This window comes from Nycticebus coucang, chromosome 21 (assembly GCF_027406575.1).
Source record: "Nycticebus coucang isolate mNycCou1 chromosome 21, mNycCou1.pri, whole genome shotgun sequence".
NCBI lineage: Eukaryota > Metazoa > Chordata > Mammalia > Primates > Lorisidae > Nycticebus > Nycticebus coucang.
Genome location: NC_069800.1, coordinates 27056603 through 27071541, shown reverse-complemented (window position 1 = coordinate 27071541; position 14939 = coordinate 27056603). Strand labels below are relative to the sequence as shown.

The following is a 14939-nucleotide window of genomic DNA, read 5'->3' as shown; positions in this document are numbered from 1 at the left end:
TTCATCCTTTACGCTTATAGGATGTGCTATTTTTACATTTTACCTAAATTATTCCCTTCATTTAATTCTTTTGAATTTCTCTCCAGTCCACCTGCTTACTCCACTCTTTAAAAATGTATTATTCTAGTTATCAGCCCTTTGTAACATTGCGGCGTTCAAATATCTTCTCTGGTTCTGAAGGCTTCCTGTTTGCTTTTGTTGTTGTGCCCTTAGCTGTGAAAAAGCTTTTGAGCTCGATCACGTCTCATTTGTTTATTTTGGTGTTGCTGCAATTGTCAAGGGGGTCTTCTTCATTAAATCTTGTGAAGAGTTTTTAACCATACTTTCTTCTGGAATTTTTATCGTTTCGTGTCTTAACCCTCATATTAATCTGAAATTTAAAAAATAATAAAATATTATAATCTTTATCGTTCATTATATTTTATTTGTATCTCATTTGATATTTACTTAAAGAACAGTACGTGAAACTGGTTATAAAAATTCAGGCTACACAAAAGGGTACCAAATGAAAATATAAAGTCTTTTCCTCCCTACACCTGTTCTAATATCCAAAGAGAATTATTTCTAACATTTTTTAGATTTGGTTCTCAGATGATTAGCTTGGAAATTAGACCAAGGCTGTAAAATAGAAACCATATTTAATTTGTCTAGCAGCCACATTTTAAAAAGTGAAAAGAAATAGGTAAAAATAATTTTAATGATATATTTCATTTAATCTCAGATATCCAAAATGTTATTACTTCACATGTAGTCAACATAAAAAAAGAATATTTTAAATCCTATTTTTCAGATTAACTGTATTTCACCTTTATAGGACACATCAATTCAAACTAGGTACATTTCAAGTGTCCAAAGCCATGTGTGGACAGTGGCCACCATACTGGACTGTACCGGTCTAGATATTATGCTTATAAACCAGTTTGTTATTTGGCAATTTTAAGCTGTGTCTGCTGATCTTCTGCCATGAAAATAAAGAATTTAACACTTTCTACAATCCATTCAGTTCTGCAAATCTTGCTAAATTTGTAGTTTTAGCTTTCTCATTAGTTCTATTTATTATTCTAAAAACTATACCTAATCGGGTTTTTTTTATATTAAATACTAATAGAGACAACGTCCCTTGACTTCCAGCTATGCAAGATGAGCAGATTAACAATCCTTCATTTCACCCTACCTCTCCCATTATTCCTCCAAATTTTGTCAGCTCTAACAGCATTTTTAAATTGATACATACTGTTTTATCACTATAATAAATTACATTTTCCTGTTTTAGGTTTCTAGAATTGTAAAACTAGTAGATGGTATTTAGAATACTGTGAGTTTGGTGATTTCATTGCACAAGGAAGCAGTATGATTGAATCCTTTGAAAGTACAATCTCATATTTTCAACCTGAGCCACCTGAAGTAAGAAAAGTTCTAAATATTAAGGACAAATAAATCCCTTTTTCCTGTATTCCATTGATTTCCCAGAATCATGCTTCTGTTTAGTTTGTTTCATTTAAGGACCAAGGCTCATTATTCACCCTTGTGGTTTTCTTGGATTGCCTTTCATTTACTTTATTACCTTTCATTTACTTTGTTAACTAAGAAATATATGGTTCATTTTATTTGGGGGTCATCATGCTCTTTCATCATACCACTTAATACAGGAAAGTGACTGTCTTTATAAAAGACTATCTCTGGGAGCTCACTAACTTCCTTTTCTAATTTGAATTTATTACCTTGTATGTCTGCTACTGAGTTGTGATTTGGGGACTTAATTTCATTGCTCTATTGGCCAAATTTGTGATTTCTTACATACCAGGTATTTCTCTTTTAATAAACCTGATGGTTTTAATTGGAGTATATCCTCTAGTAAATTTTTTAAGTACGTGCAACGAAGTAAACTTTCTGAACCTTTGCATGTTTGAAAATTGCTTTATTTTCCTTTCACACAAGACTGGCACATTTTACTTTTCCAAGAAACATCAAATTTTTTTTCTTTTCTTTTTGTTCCTTTTTTTTTTTTTTTTAAGATAGAGTCTCACTTTGTCACCCTTGGTAGAGTGCTGTGTTGTCCTAGCTCACAGCAACCTCAATCTCTTAGGCTTAAGTGATCTTGTCTCAGCCTTCCAAGCGACTGGGACTATATGCCATATATGCCTGGCTATTTTTATAGGCAGGGGTCTTGCTCTTGCTCTGGCTGGTTTCCAACTCCTGAGCTCAGGCAATCCACTCGCCTTGGCCTCCCAGAGTGCTAGGATTACAGGTGTGAGCCACCACGCCTGGCCTGAAACATCAGATTTCTAGAGTAATAATCTTCCTTGTCGTAAATGCACATTAATATTTTTCTACCCTTTGGAAATTACAATCCAAGTTAGTAAGGAGTTACACAATTAGGAGTTAAAATAAATCCTTGGACTTCTCCTCACTAGAGTATTTATGGTGAAGCAATATTCCATAATTTACCTTTAGCCACTGTTTTGTATAAATTGGGAAACCAAAAGTTTTATTATACAAGTCCTCCTGATAGATGTGGAGGAATTGCAACACACTTTAACATGTTTAGAAATGTCCTGATTCCTGCCCACATTTTATGACGACATCATTGCAGGGTGAGTGCCTTTGGGACTTTTAAAGTATTAGTCTGCAAATGAGAAGAAATACAGACATGTTGGCAAAGCTGATGATCTTTCTTGTGGATCTCACAGTTGCTCTGGCCCTTTTTGTTACCCTATACGCTGTTTACTTAATTGCAGCTGTAGGTATTTTTATCTCAGTCCTTTTCTGTATTTATAAAAAGGAGATGGAAAAGAGCTGCGATTTCAACCAGAGCAGAGTCTGGGTACTGGATTCTAGCAATGCTACTAGGAAACCATTTGTGGACAGCGCAGAGAAAGTCTGTTCCAGGAAGTTTCCTGCTCATTTCCCAGCTGTAAAGAGCAAGTGCCTTTCTGCCCAAGGACAGTGATTCTCTCTTCTGAAGAGCAAGAGCTGTCTATGGAGGGAGAGCCATGTAAGGAGACTACCGTGACGCTGCACCCACCCAACCTAGAGGCATATTTTAAGGTGAGTGTGGCTTCATTCTCCCCTTTATGAATGAAATAATACAAGCAGCATGCATTCCTGAGGTGAGAAGAGAAAAATAAACTCTTTCTATCCTTGCCTTTCATTTTGCAAAATTGGAGTTGGCAGTCTCTATAGGTACTACAAGCACAGAACTTCTGTTTTTAGCTGAGTAAAACTGGCTCATTTACCCAGCAAATGAGTAAATGTCCCTGTGCTATTTTCTCTCCCAAGCATTGATTAGATGAAGGTCAAACCAAAGGTTGAAACTTCTCTTTTTATCTAACCTAGCAGTTTGGTTAAAAAAACTGGTAGAAGAAAACATTTGAGAAAACGGCCAACTTAGCCATCTATGCTTCCCCCCACCGTGATTCCAAGAGGCAAAGGTAATCAGCAATTGTCATTAAGTAGACTGTGTGTTTTTAAAAATGGTCCTTGTTTTGAGCATGATGGCTCATGACTATAATCTTAGCACTCTGGGAGGCTGAGGCGGTGGATTGCTTAAAGCTCTAAAGCTCAAGACCAGCCTGAGCAAGAGCAAGACCTCATCTCTACTAAAAATAGAAAAACTAGCCAGGTGTTGTGGTGGGAGCCAGTAGTCCCAGCTACTCGGGAGGCTGAGGTGGGAGGATCTTTTGAGCCTAAGAGTTTGAAGAATGCTGAAACCACAGCACTCTAGCATGGGCAACAGAGTGAGACTCTGTCTCAAAAAATAAAAATAAAAAACGTTTCTTGGAGCAAAAACAGTGTTTGAGAGTGTGAAAGTATAGAACGAATACCTTCTTTCCTTTTGATTTTGTGTCCTTTGAACACTGGCGATTGTAAGGTCTAATTGACTCTTCAAAACACTGAAACTAACCTCATTTGGAGTTACCTGATTCCTTATTCTATTTCACAGCTTTGGCTCAGTGGAAGCAAAGAGTTAAGTTTCACCTTTTTTTGTCAAACAGCTACCATAGGTGCCCTATGTTTGGATGATTTTTATGGTATAAATCCATATATTTTATGGCATTTGCATATATTTTTATTTACAGAAGGCTCTGATAAACTGATTCGATTTCAGCTTTATGATTTCAACCTCTTAAAACCAAGTCCTTGTCCTTATGTTTCATCTCCATTGCCTTATAAACTTTTGATTTCTTAAAGTATTTCTTCCTAACAAACTGAAAAATCATTTCAAAGAATGGGTGAGATAACACTTAGATAAACTCCTTACCAAAAAAGATTGAAAAATCACACTCAGTAAGCAAAAATCAGAGGCTTCATCCTATAGACAATAAATACTTAAATTGATCTAGAAAAGAATAAATTACTTTAGTATAATAATGTTATCCATGTTTTAATCATGGTGTTTGTTGAAGAGTACAGTAACTTCTCCACAAAAGAAATTGCTTAAATTTTGTTGAATAAATATAGATTATAATAAGACAGTGGTCCCCAGTCTTTTTGGCATCAAAGACTGCTATTATGGAAGACAATATTTCCTTGGACTTGGTGGGGGCAGGGTGGGGAGGGCATTATATTGTCATAAGGAGCTGTAACTTAGATCCCTCACATGCGCAGTTCACAGTAGGATTCATGCTCATATGAGAATTTAATGCCATGAGGATCAGACAGGAGGCAGAGCTCAGGCAGTGATGGGAATGATGAGGAGAAGCTATAAATACCAATAAAGCTTCACATGCTCACCTGCTCCTCACCTCCTGCTGTGTGTGGCCCATGGTACAGACCATGAACCAGTACCAGTCTGCAGCCTGGGGGTTGGGGACTGCAGTAAGGTGTTTTAAAGCCGTTTCCATTGCGTGGTTTCCAAGTTTATACAAAGATAATGAAGAGGTAATCTATCTGGTGAGATGCAGGGTGTACGACCAAAGAATACCTTAACTACTGCCCCTAACTACCGACCACTTGCATGGAATCTGCAATTACAGGAGGACTATCTTATGAAATGGCTTTTCAAGTCTAAGAAAATGCAGCCATTGTGTAAATACCAGGAAAAGGTATACATACTATGCATCTATCTGTCTTTTTTTTTTTTTTTTTCATTAGATACGATGTATATTTTTTTTTTCCAGGTTACACTGATTGCAATTGTTAGGTAAAGTCCCTCTTACAATCATGTCTTGCCCCCATAAAGTGTGACACACACCAAGGCCCCACCCACCTCCCTCCTTCCCTCTTTCTGTTTCCCCCCCCATAACCATAATTGTCATTGTCCTCATATCAAAATTGAGTACATAGGATTCATGCTTCTCCATTCTTGTGATGCTTTACTAAGAATAATATCTTCCACGTCCATCCAGGTTAATACGAAGGATGTAAAGTCTCCATTTTTTTTAATGGCTGAATAGTATTCCATGGTATACATATACCACAGCTTGTTAATCCATTCCTGGGTTGGTGGGCATTTAGGCTGTTTCCACATTTTGGCGATTGTAAATTGAGCTGCAATAAACAGTCTAGTACAAGTGTCCTTATGATAAAAGGATTTCTTTCCTTCTGGGTAGATGCCCAGTAATGGGATTGCAGGATCAAATGGGAGGTCTAGCTTGAGTGCTTTGAGGATTCTCCATACTTCCTTCCAGAAAGGTTGTACTAGTTTGCAGTCCCACCAGCAGTGTAAAAGTGTTCCCTTCTCTCCACATCCACGCCAGCATCTGCAGTTTTGAGATTTTGTGATGTGGGCCATTCTCACTGGGGTTAGATGATATCTCAGGGTTGTTTTGATTTGCATTTCTCTAATATATAGAGATGATGAACATTTTTTCATGTGTTTGTTAGCCATTCGTCTGTCGTCTTTAGAGAAAGTTCTATTCATGTCTCTTGCCCATTGATATAAGGGATTGTTGGCTTTTTTCATGTGGATTAATTTGAGTTCTCTATAGATCCTAGTTATCAAGCTTTTGTCTGATTGAAAATATGCAAATATCCTTTCCCATTGTGTAGGTTGTCTCTTTGCTTTGGTTATTGTCTCCTTAGCTGTACAGAAGCTTTTCAGTTTAATGAAGTCCCGTTTGTTTATTTTTGTTGTTGTTGCAATTGCCATGGCAGTCTTCTTCATGAAGTCTTTCCCCAGGCCAATATCTTCCAGTGTTTTTCCTATGCTTTCTTGGAGGGTTTTTATTGTTTCATGCCTTAAGTTTAAGTCCTTTATCCATCTTGAATCAATTTTTGTGAGTGGGGAAAGGTGTGGGTCCAGTTTCAGTCTTTTACATGTAGACATCCAGTTCTCCCAACACCATTTATTGAATAGGGAGTCTTTCCCCCAAGGTATGTTCTTGTTTGGTTTATCAAAGATTAGGTGGTTGTAAGATGTTAGTTTCATTTCTTGGTTTTCCATTCGATTCCAAGTGTCTATGTCTCTGTTTTTGTGCCAGTACCATGCTGTCTTGAGCACTATGGCTTTGTAGTACAGACTAAAATCTGGTATGCTGATGCCCCCAGCTTTATTTTTATTACAGAGAACTGCCTTAGCTATACGGGTTTTTTTCCAGTTCCATACAAAACGCAGAATCATTTTTTCCAAATCTTGAAAGTATGATGTTGGTATTTTGATAGGAATGGCATTGAATAGGTAGATTGCTTTGGGAAGTATGGACATTTTAACAATGTTGATTCTTCCCATCCATGAGCATGGAATGTTCTTCCATTTGTTAATATCCTCTGCTATTTCCTTTCTGAGGATTTCATAGTTTTCTTTATACAGGTCCTTCACCTCCTTCGTTAGGTATATTCCTAGGTATTTGATTTTCTTTGAGATTATGGTGAAGGGAGTTGTGTCCTTGATTAGCTTCTCATCTTGACTGTTATTGGTGTACACAAAGGCTACTGACTTGTGGACATTGATTTTATATCCTGAAACATTACTGTATTTTTTGATGACTTCTAGGAGTCTTGTGGTTGAGTCTTTGGGGTTCTCTAAGTATAAGATCATGTCGTCAGCAAAGAGGGAGAGTTTGACCTCCTCTGCTCCCATTTGGATTCCCTTTATTTCCTTGTCTTGCCTAATTGTATTGGCTAGAACTTCCAGCACTATGTTGAATAGTAAAGGTGACAGAGGACAACCTTGTCTGGTTCCAGTTCTAAGAGGAAAAGCTTTGAGTTTTACTCCATTCAGTAAAATATTGGCTGTGGGTTTGTCATAGATAGCTTCAATCAGTTTTAGAAATGTGCCACCTATGCCTATACTCTTCAGAGTTCTAATTAGAAAAGGATGCTGGATTTTATCAAATGCTTTTTCTGCATCTATTGAGAGGATCATGTGATCTTTATTTTTGCCTCTGTTAATATGGTGGATAACGTTTATAGACTTGCGTATGTTAAACCAGCCTTGCATCCCTGGGATGAAGCCTACTTGATCATGATGAATGACTTTTTTGATGATAAGCTGTAATCTATTGGCTAGGATTTTGTTGAGAATTTTTGCATCTATGTTCATGAGTGAGATTGGTCTGAAATTCTCCTTTTTGTTTGGGTCTTTTCCTGGTTTTGGTATCAGGGTGATGTTTGCTTCATAAAATGTGTTGGGGAAGATTCCTTCTTCCTCAATTTTCTGGAATAATTTCTGCAGTACAGGAATAAGCTCTTCCTTGAAGGTTTGATAGAATTCTGGAGTGAAGCCATCTGGACCAGGGCATTTTTTGGTTGGAAGATTTTTTATTGTTTCTTTGATCTCAGTGCTTGAAATTGGTCTGTTCAGGAGCTCTATTTCTTCCTGGCTGAGTCTAGGGAGAGGGTGTGATTCTAAATATTGATCCATTTCTTTCACATTGTCAAATTTCTGGGCATTGAGTTTCTGGTAGTATTCAGAGATGATCTCTTGTATCTCTGTGGGATCAGTTGTTATTTCCCCTTTATCATTTCTGATTGAGGTTACTAGAGATTTTACTTTTCTATTCCTCGTTAGTCTGGCCAATGGTTTATCTATTTTATTTATTTTTTCAAAAAACCAACTCCTTGTTTCATTAATTTTCTGAATGATTCTTTTGTTTTCAATTTCATTGATCTCTGATTTGATTTTGGATATTTCTTTTCTTCTACTGAGTTTAGGCTTAGATTGTTCTTCTTTTTCCAATTCCATAAGATCTCTTGTGAGATTGTTGATGTGCTCTCTTTCAGTTTTTCGAATGTAGGCATCTAAAGCGATGAATTTTCCTCTCAAAACTGCTTTTGCAGTATCCCACAGGTTTTGGTAGCTTGTGTCTTCATTGTTGTTATGCTCAAGGAAGTTAATGATTTCCTGTTTTATTTCTTCCTTCACCCATCTGTTATTCAACAGAAGATTGTTTAGTTTCCACGCCTTTGGGTGGGGTCGAGCATTTTTGTTAGAGTTGAGTTCCACCTTTAGTGCCTTATTGTCTGAAAAGATACAAGGTAAAATTTCAATTCTTTTGATTCTGTTGATGTTTGTTTTGTGTCCCAGGATATGATCAATTTTGGAGAATGTTCCATGGGGTGATGAGAAGAATGTATATTCTTTATCTTTGGGGTGGAGTGTTCTATATGCGTCTATCAAGCACAGTTGTTCTAGAGTCTCATTTAAGTCTCTTATATCCTTGTTTAATTTCTGTTTAGAGGATCTGTCCAGCTCTGTAAGAGGAGTGTTAAAGTCCCCTGTTATGATGGTATTATCAGATATCATATTGCTCAGACTGAGTAAGGTCTGCTTCAAGAATCTGGGAGCATTTAAATTGGGTGCATAAATATTTAGAATTGAAATGTCTTCTTGTTGTATTTTTCCCTTGACCAATATAAAGTGACCATCTTTGTCTTTTTTGACTTTAGTTGCTTTAAATCCACATGTGTCTGAAAATAAGATTGCAACTCCTCTTTTCTTCTGAATTCCATTTGCCTGAAAAATTGTCTTCCAACCCTTGACTCGGAGCTTTAATTTGTCTTTTGAAGCCAGGTGTGTTTCTTGCAGACAGCAAATGGATGGCTTGTGTTTTTTAATCCAGTCAACCAATCTATGTCTCTTCAGTGGGGAATTCAAGCCATTAACATTTATTGAGATAATTGACAAGTGTGGTAGTATTCTATTCGTCTTATTTTGTGAGAGTCCATTGCTTAGTTTTATCTTTTGCATCAGTGTGGAGGTTAGGTTCTGTCCTTTAATTTCTGAGTTCTTACTTTGCTGCTGATCCATTGTGGTGGTCAGTGTGCAGAACAGGTTGAAGTATTTCCTGTAGAGCTGGTCTTGTTGTGGCGAATTTCCTCAATGTTTGTATATCCGTAAATGATTTGATTTCTCCATCAATTTTGAAGCTTAGCTTAGCAGGGTACAGAATTCTGGGCTGAAAATTGTTCTGTTTAAGTAGATTAAAGGTAGATGACCATTGTCTTCTTGCTTGGAAAGTTTCATTAGAGAAGTCTGCGGTCAATCTGATGGATTTGCCCCTGTAGGTCAACTGGCGCTTACTCCTGGCAGCTTGCAGAATCTTTTCTTTGGTCTTGACTTTGGACAGGTTCATCACAATGTGTCTTGGAGAAGCTCGGTTAGAGTTGAGGCGACCTGGGGTCCGATATCCCTCTGAAAGCAGTGTGTCAGAATCTTTGGTGATATTTGGGAAATTTTCTTTTATAATATTCTCTAGTATGGCTTCCATTCCTCTGGGGCATTCTTCTTCCCCTTCTGGAATTCCTATAACTCGTATGTTGGAACGCTTCATAAAGTCCCATAATTCTGACAGTGAACGTTCTGCTTTCTCTCTCTTCTTTTCTGCCTCTTTTACTATCTGAGTTATCTCAAAAACTTTGTCTTCTACCTCTGAAATTCTTTCTTCTGCATGGTCTAACCTGTTGCTGATACTTTCCATTGCATCTTTAAGTTCCCTGATTGACTGTTTCATTTCCTTCAGCTCTGCTATATCTTTTTTATATTCTTCATATCGTTCATCTCTTATTTGATTCTGTTTTTGAATTTCCTTTTGGTTATTTTCCACTTTATTAACAGTTTCCTTCATTGTTTCCATCATTTCCTTCATTGTTTTCAACATGTGTATTCTAAATTCCCTTTCTGTCATTCCTAACATTTCTGTATAGGTGGAATCCTCTGCAGTAGCTACCTCATGGTCCCTTGGCGGGGTAGTTCTGGACTGGTTCTTCATGTTGCCTGGAGTTTTCTGCTGATTCTTCCTCATGGGTGATTTCTTTTATCTGTTTACTTGCCCTAATTTTCCTTTCAATTCCTCTTGCTCTTTAAGTTCTTGTGCCTGTGGACTAAGGGTTACAGGACCAGAAGGGTGAGAAGGTTTAAGAGCAAAAAAGCGATGAAAGAAATGAGGACCGAGTGATAAGAAGAAAAAAAAAATGAAAAAAAAGAAAAATAGAGAAAGGAGAGTGGTTGGGTGAAAGGAATATTGACAAAAAGAAGAGAGGCACAGAAAGAGGGAGACAGAGCAATATAGGTGTACAGTAGGGTACTTTGATACAACCTTAAAAAAAAAAAAAACACCTTCTGGGGGTGCCAAGTGGGGTGGTTCCCTTGAGGTCAGCAGCTCTTTGCTAACCTGATCAGACACAGTACCCCACCTCCACCAAGTAGAGAGGAAAGACAAAAATGCTATAAATCAAGCCAAAACAAGCAAACAGAAAACCTTACGGGATAAAATTGGCTGGAAAAACCAAATAATAGTGGTAGAAACACTAACAAAAATGAAGTTCTGATTATTGAAATAGGCAGCAATGGGAAATTATAATTAAACTAGAAAAATTGAGAAAGAAAAAGGATCTGTATGGAAAAGGTTGAACTTAAAAAACAAAACAACAATCTAGAACGTCAAAATAAACAAAAAAAACAACCAAACCAAAAAAAAAAAACCGAACAAACAAACAAAAAAAAACACACCCGCAACCAAAAACAAAGCAGTATGTATATGGAATTGAATATTGTCTGGTCAACACGTGGTCTTCTGGGGTATGAGATGTTAATCACAGTTCTGATACGACTGGAGGCTGCTAGTTTCTCGAACCCCAGCAGGTAGACACCCTAAATCTCTCTTCAGCCCACTTAAAAGGCACTTTGAACTTGTTCACTTACTGAGCAGAAGCTTTCTCAGGGAAGTGCTTGTTGCTGGAATCACTGCTGAAGTGGCTATCCACTTACCCTGTGTGTCAAAACTGGTCTCCCTCTGCCCCCGAGGGTTAGGGCTGCAAGGCGGCTCAGACCCCGCCCTTAGGCTACTTGGTCGCTGGGTTACCAGCTCCCACCCAATTCCAGCTCTGCGACCCTGAGGGCGGAGCTTGCCAGGGCAGATCGCTCACAATGTCTGCCTGTGACCCAGAGCCAAACTCTATTAGCTCTGTCTGGCTCAGCGGCTCAGACTGGGGCCCTAGACAAAGGCCAAAGTTCTCCGCACTCCCGCTCAGGCTCTCCCCAAGGCAGTTCAGCTGAGTGCCAAGTCCAAAGACACCAAAACAGTTCACAGGTAAGGCCTTTCTGGTTTGCAGTCTCGCTGCTACTGAACTTACAGTTGCGGGCGGGTTTAGGCGGATTGAACACATACGACCACTTGCCGGTTTTCCACTGTTTTAGTCCTCCTCTTGGGGTCCAGAAGTCTCTCGCTGACTCCCTGTATCCTCTCAGGGGTGATGATAGGCAGATCCCACCAGCCAGAGATGCCTGGAGTCCTATATCCCCAGACTCACGGTGCCCAGATGCAAGGAAGCTGTTACTCGGCTGCCATCTTGCTCCACCTCACGGGCTGCCGTGGTGACAACCGCTGCGGCTCCGCCGTTCCTCGCCGCCTTTGCCTCCAGCAGCCCCGCGTCCCGGCCAACTCTCCGCCTCCGTCAGCCGCCGCCTGCATCTATCTGTCTTTAAATCCTGTTATTAATTTGCTCCATGACCTACCTAGAGCAACCAGAGGGATTGGTACAGAGGAATGGCCTGGAAAAAAATTTTCTTTTTCCCCAACTTTGGGGGAACTGAAACCTGCATCCCTGCCTCAGGCCAGTGGATGGAAGGGGCAGGGAATGTCTCTTGTTCTTTGTGCCACAGGCAACAGCTCAAGGGACTGTCCTAGGTGGAGCTTACAAGATCTTCTTAGCTGAAGATGGGATTAATCTGGATGGAGGGCAGGAGACTGTATTAGGAAAATTGATGAATCAGGTGGAGGCCATGAGATTGTCTTGGCCCAAAATGGGATTATAGGAGCAGAACTTTTTGGAAACTTTGTGCTTCTGCTCAGAAGCAGGAATTTGGATTTGAGACCATTGCCTAACATTTTCCTCCTCTGTTGGCAAAGCAATAAACTTCTTTTTCCTTCTGCTCAGTTTGTCCCTCTTTATCTGATGTCCCACTTTTCAGGGACAAGTGCCAAACATTTTGGTAACAGCATGAGGAATAGCTTAGGCGAATTTTGATGTAGAGGTGGCAGAAGACTAGGTCAAGAATATGAGGCATTGACTGACATCAGATGCCCTGGGGAGAGCCAAGGGCAGGGAAGAAGGACTAAGAAAGAAGATCCAGAAGAGACGTGATGTGCAACACTGAAGTGATAAGACTGAAGGGGAACCAAGGCGAACTTTGCCTCTTACACATAAGCTTTGGGATTCTCAGTAAACCTCTACACTCCACTGTGATGGGCCATGGCTGGAGCCCAGCAAAGATTTCTTGTGTGGTCTTTGCCATTGGTCCCAGGTTTTTCTTGATTATCTCCTATGTGTTTGTGATGTAAAGGATTAGGTCAATGATAATGACTTGGTAAGAAAGGAAACCAAAAATGATTTACATTTAAAACATTTTTTAAAGCTGGCCCTCAACTTCCACCACATTCCTGTCTTATAGCTACGTTCAGAGGACCTGCTGGCTTAAACACTGGACAGTTCCTCCTGTTCTACTTGAGGTCTTTTTGCAATCTGAAGCTATGACCGTCCCTCAGCCTCTGTGTGGGTTCCAGAAATTTAGGTTTAGTTCTGCTAAATTCTCAATTCAGTTAGGTGAGATAATTCATTTCTAAGATGTGTTATTTACCACTGATTCAAAGAGGACCCTTTTTGGTTCTATTTTACAGTCCATAGAAACAGTTTTAAAATTCAAAAGGACCTTGGGGGTCATTCAGTACATTCCCTATCCAATGAAGTAGTATCTTCTGCAGTAGATCACACCTGTAATCCTAGCACTCTAGGAGGCCTAGGAGTATCTCTTGAGCTCAAGAGTTCAAGACCAGTCTGAGGAAGAGCAAGACCCCATCTTTACTAAAAATAGAAAACTTAGCTGGTATCGTGGTGGCACCTGTAGTCAAGGGAAGCTGAGCCAGGAGGACTGCTTATACTCAGGCATCATTTGAGGTTGCTGTGAGCTAGGCTGAAGCTACAACACTCTAGCCTGGGCAACAGAGTGAGACTGCCAAACCAAAAAAAAAAAAAAAAAAGCACCTTCTTCAATATCCTAGAAAGACTGATGGTTGTCTAACTTCTGCTTAAGCATTTTGCCTGAGATATAGTTACTCATCTCATGAGGGAGCATGTTGTTTAGAAGTTCTTTTTACATATACAACAGAAATCTGACCCCCACACTCCCATCTCTTTGTCCTATTTTGGCTCTGTTAAGCAATCCAGAAAACAATTACCTAAGTGCTATAAGCTCTCTGGAACCATAAATTCTAAGAAAAAAGATAAGCTTCTCTCCTTATGAATTTCCTACTTTCTACTCAAAGCATTCAACAATGTTGTCTTTTTCAGTGCAAAGAGAACCCATTTAAAATCATAATAGTAAGATAAATCTAGAATTTATTGTGTACTTTGAGTATTTGTTTTTTCTGACTTCTACATATTTGTTAATCAGGAATTTTTAAATTTATGACTTCAAAGCTTCCTCAAGTCTGGGAGTGTTGCCAATTCTCACTGAAGAACATTTTATTAGTGCATTCATAACTATAAAATGTAATTCTAATGCAGTGACCCAATTTCACAGCACATCAAAAATTTAATTCAACCACAAATGACTCTCACAGATGTCTGATAGTTTTCCAGTGGATGTTATTATTTGAAAGGTCAGATAAATATGAATATTTTTGAAAACTGTCAATCTTTTCAATACGAGTTTTTGTGAATATTGAAACAGCAATACTTTGCTAATATTTAGAGAATGAAGCATCTTCTATTAAAGGTAGCTGAGAGTGGAGAAAAGCAATACTTTGCTAATCTTTACAGAATGAAGCATCGATTAAAGGTAGCTGAGAGTGGAGAAATTCCAGATGTCTTATTAGCAGTGCAAGTAGCTAAAGGGGACTGAGGGCTAGAGAGGGGAAGTCCCCAGGGGCAGAATCCCTGTGACTTGGTTACTGGGTTTGGGTCAGTAAGAGTATGAGAAAAAGGTTATCTGGCTTTGTGGATGCCTGAAGGAGGGCAATCTCTAAGAAGACCAAGTAGGAACTCAAGGTTTGGAACACATTGTTATTTTTATGGTCCCATTTTCATTTCTACTTCTAGTAACATTTCTAACTTTGTATACTTGGCCCTCCGTATCTGTGGGCTCCACATCAATGGATTTAACCAACTGCAGATAAAAAAAAAAAAAATTCAAAAAAGTAAGCAATAAAAAGTACCACAACAAAAACCTACAAATTTAAGAATACAGTGTAACAACTGTTTACATAGCATTTATGCTGCATTAACTATTAGAAGTAACCTAGAGATGATGTAAAGTGTATGGGAGGATGTGTGTAGGTTACATGCAAATACTTATGCCATTTTGTATAAAGGACTTAAGGATCCCCGGATTTTAATACCCGCAGGGGTCTTGGAACCAATCCTCAAGGGACACCAATTGATGTCTCTACAAGCTTTTGGATCTGGGAGTTTCATTAGGATATTGAGCAAACCCCTTACTGGTGATTTGGTGATTTATTCATGTCAAGTCACAGACTTCCTAGGCCTCTATTTCTCCATCT

General features: G+C 38.8%; 1 protein-coding gene across 2 annotated transcripts in view; it reads left to right on the top strand.

The window, feature by feature from the left end:
* Nucleotides 1–2632: 2632 nt before the first annotated feature.
* The window catches only part of ANKEF1 (ankyrin repeat and EF-hand domain containing 1), an 89907-nt gene continuing 77600 nt past the window's right edge, over nucleotides 2633–14939 (top strand). For both annotated transcript variants that reach the window (XM_053574649.1, XM_053574648.1), the window contains exon 1: nucleotides 2633–3048. The gene's annotated coding sequence lies outside the window, so the exon portion shown is untranslated. The remainder of the gene's footprint in view (nucleotides 3049–14939) is intronic.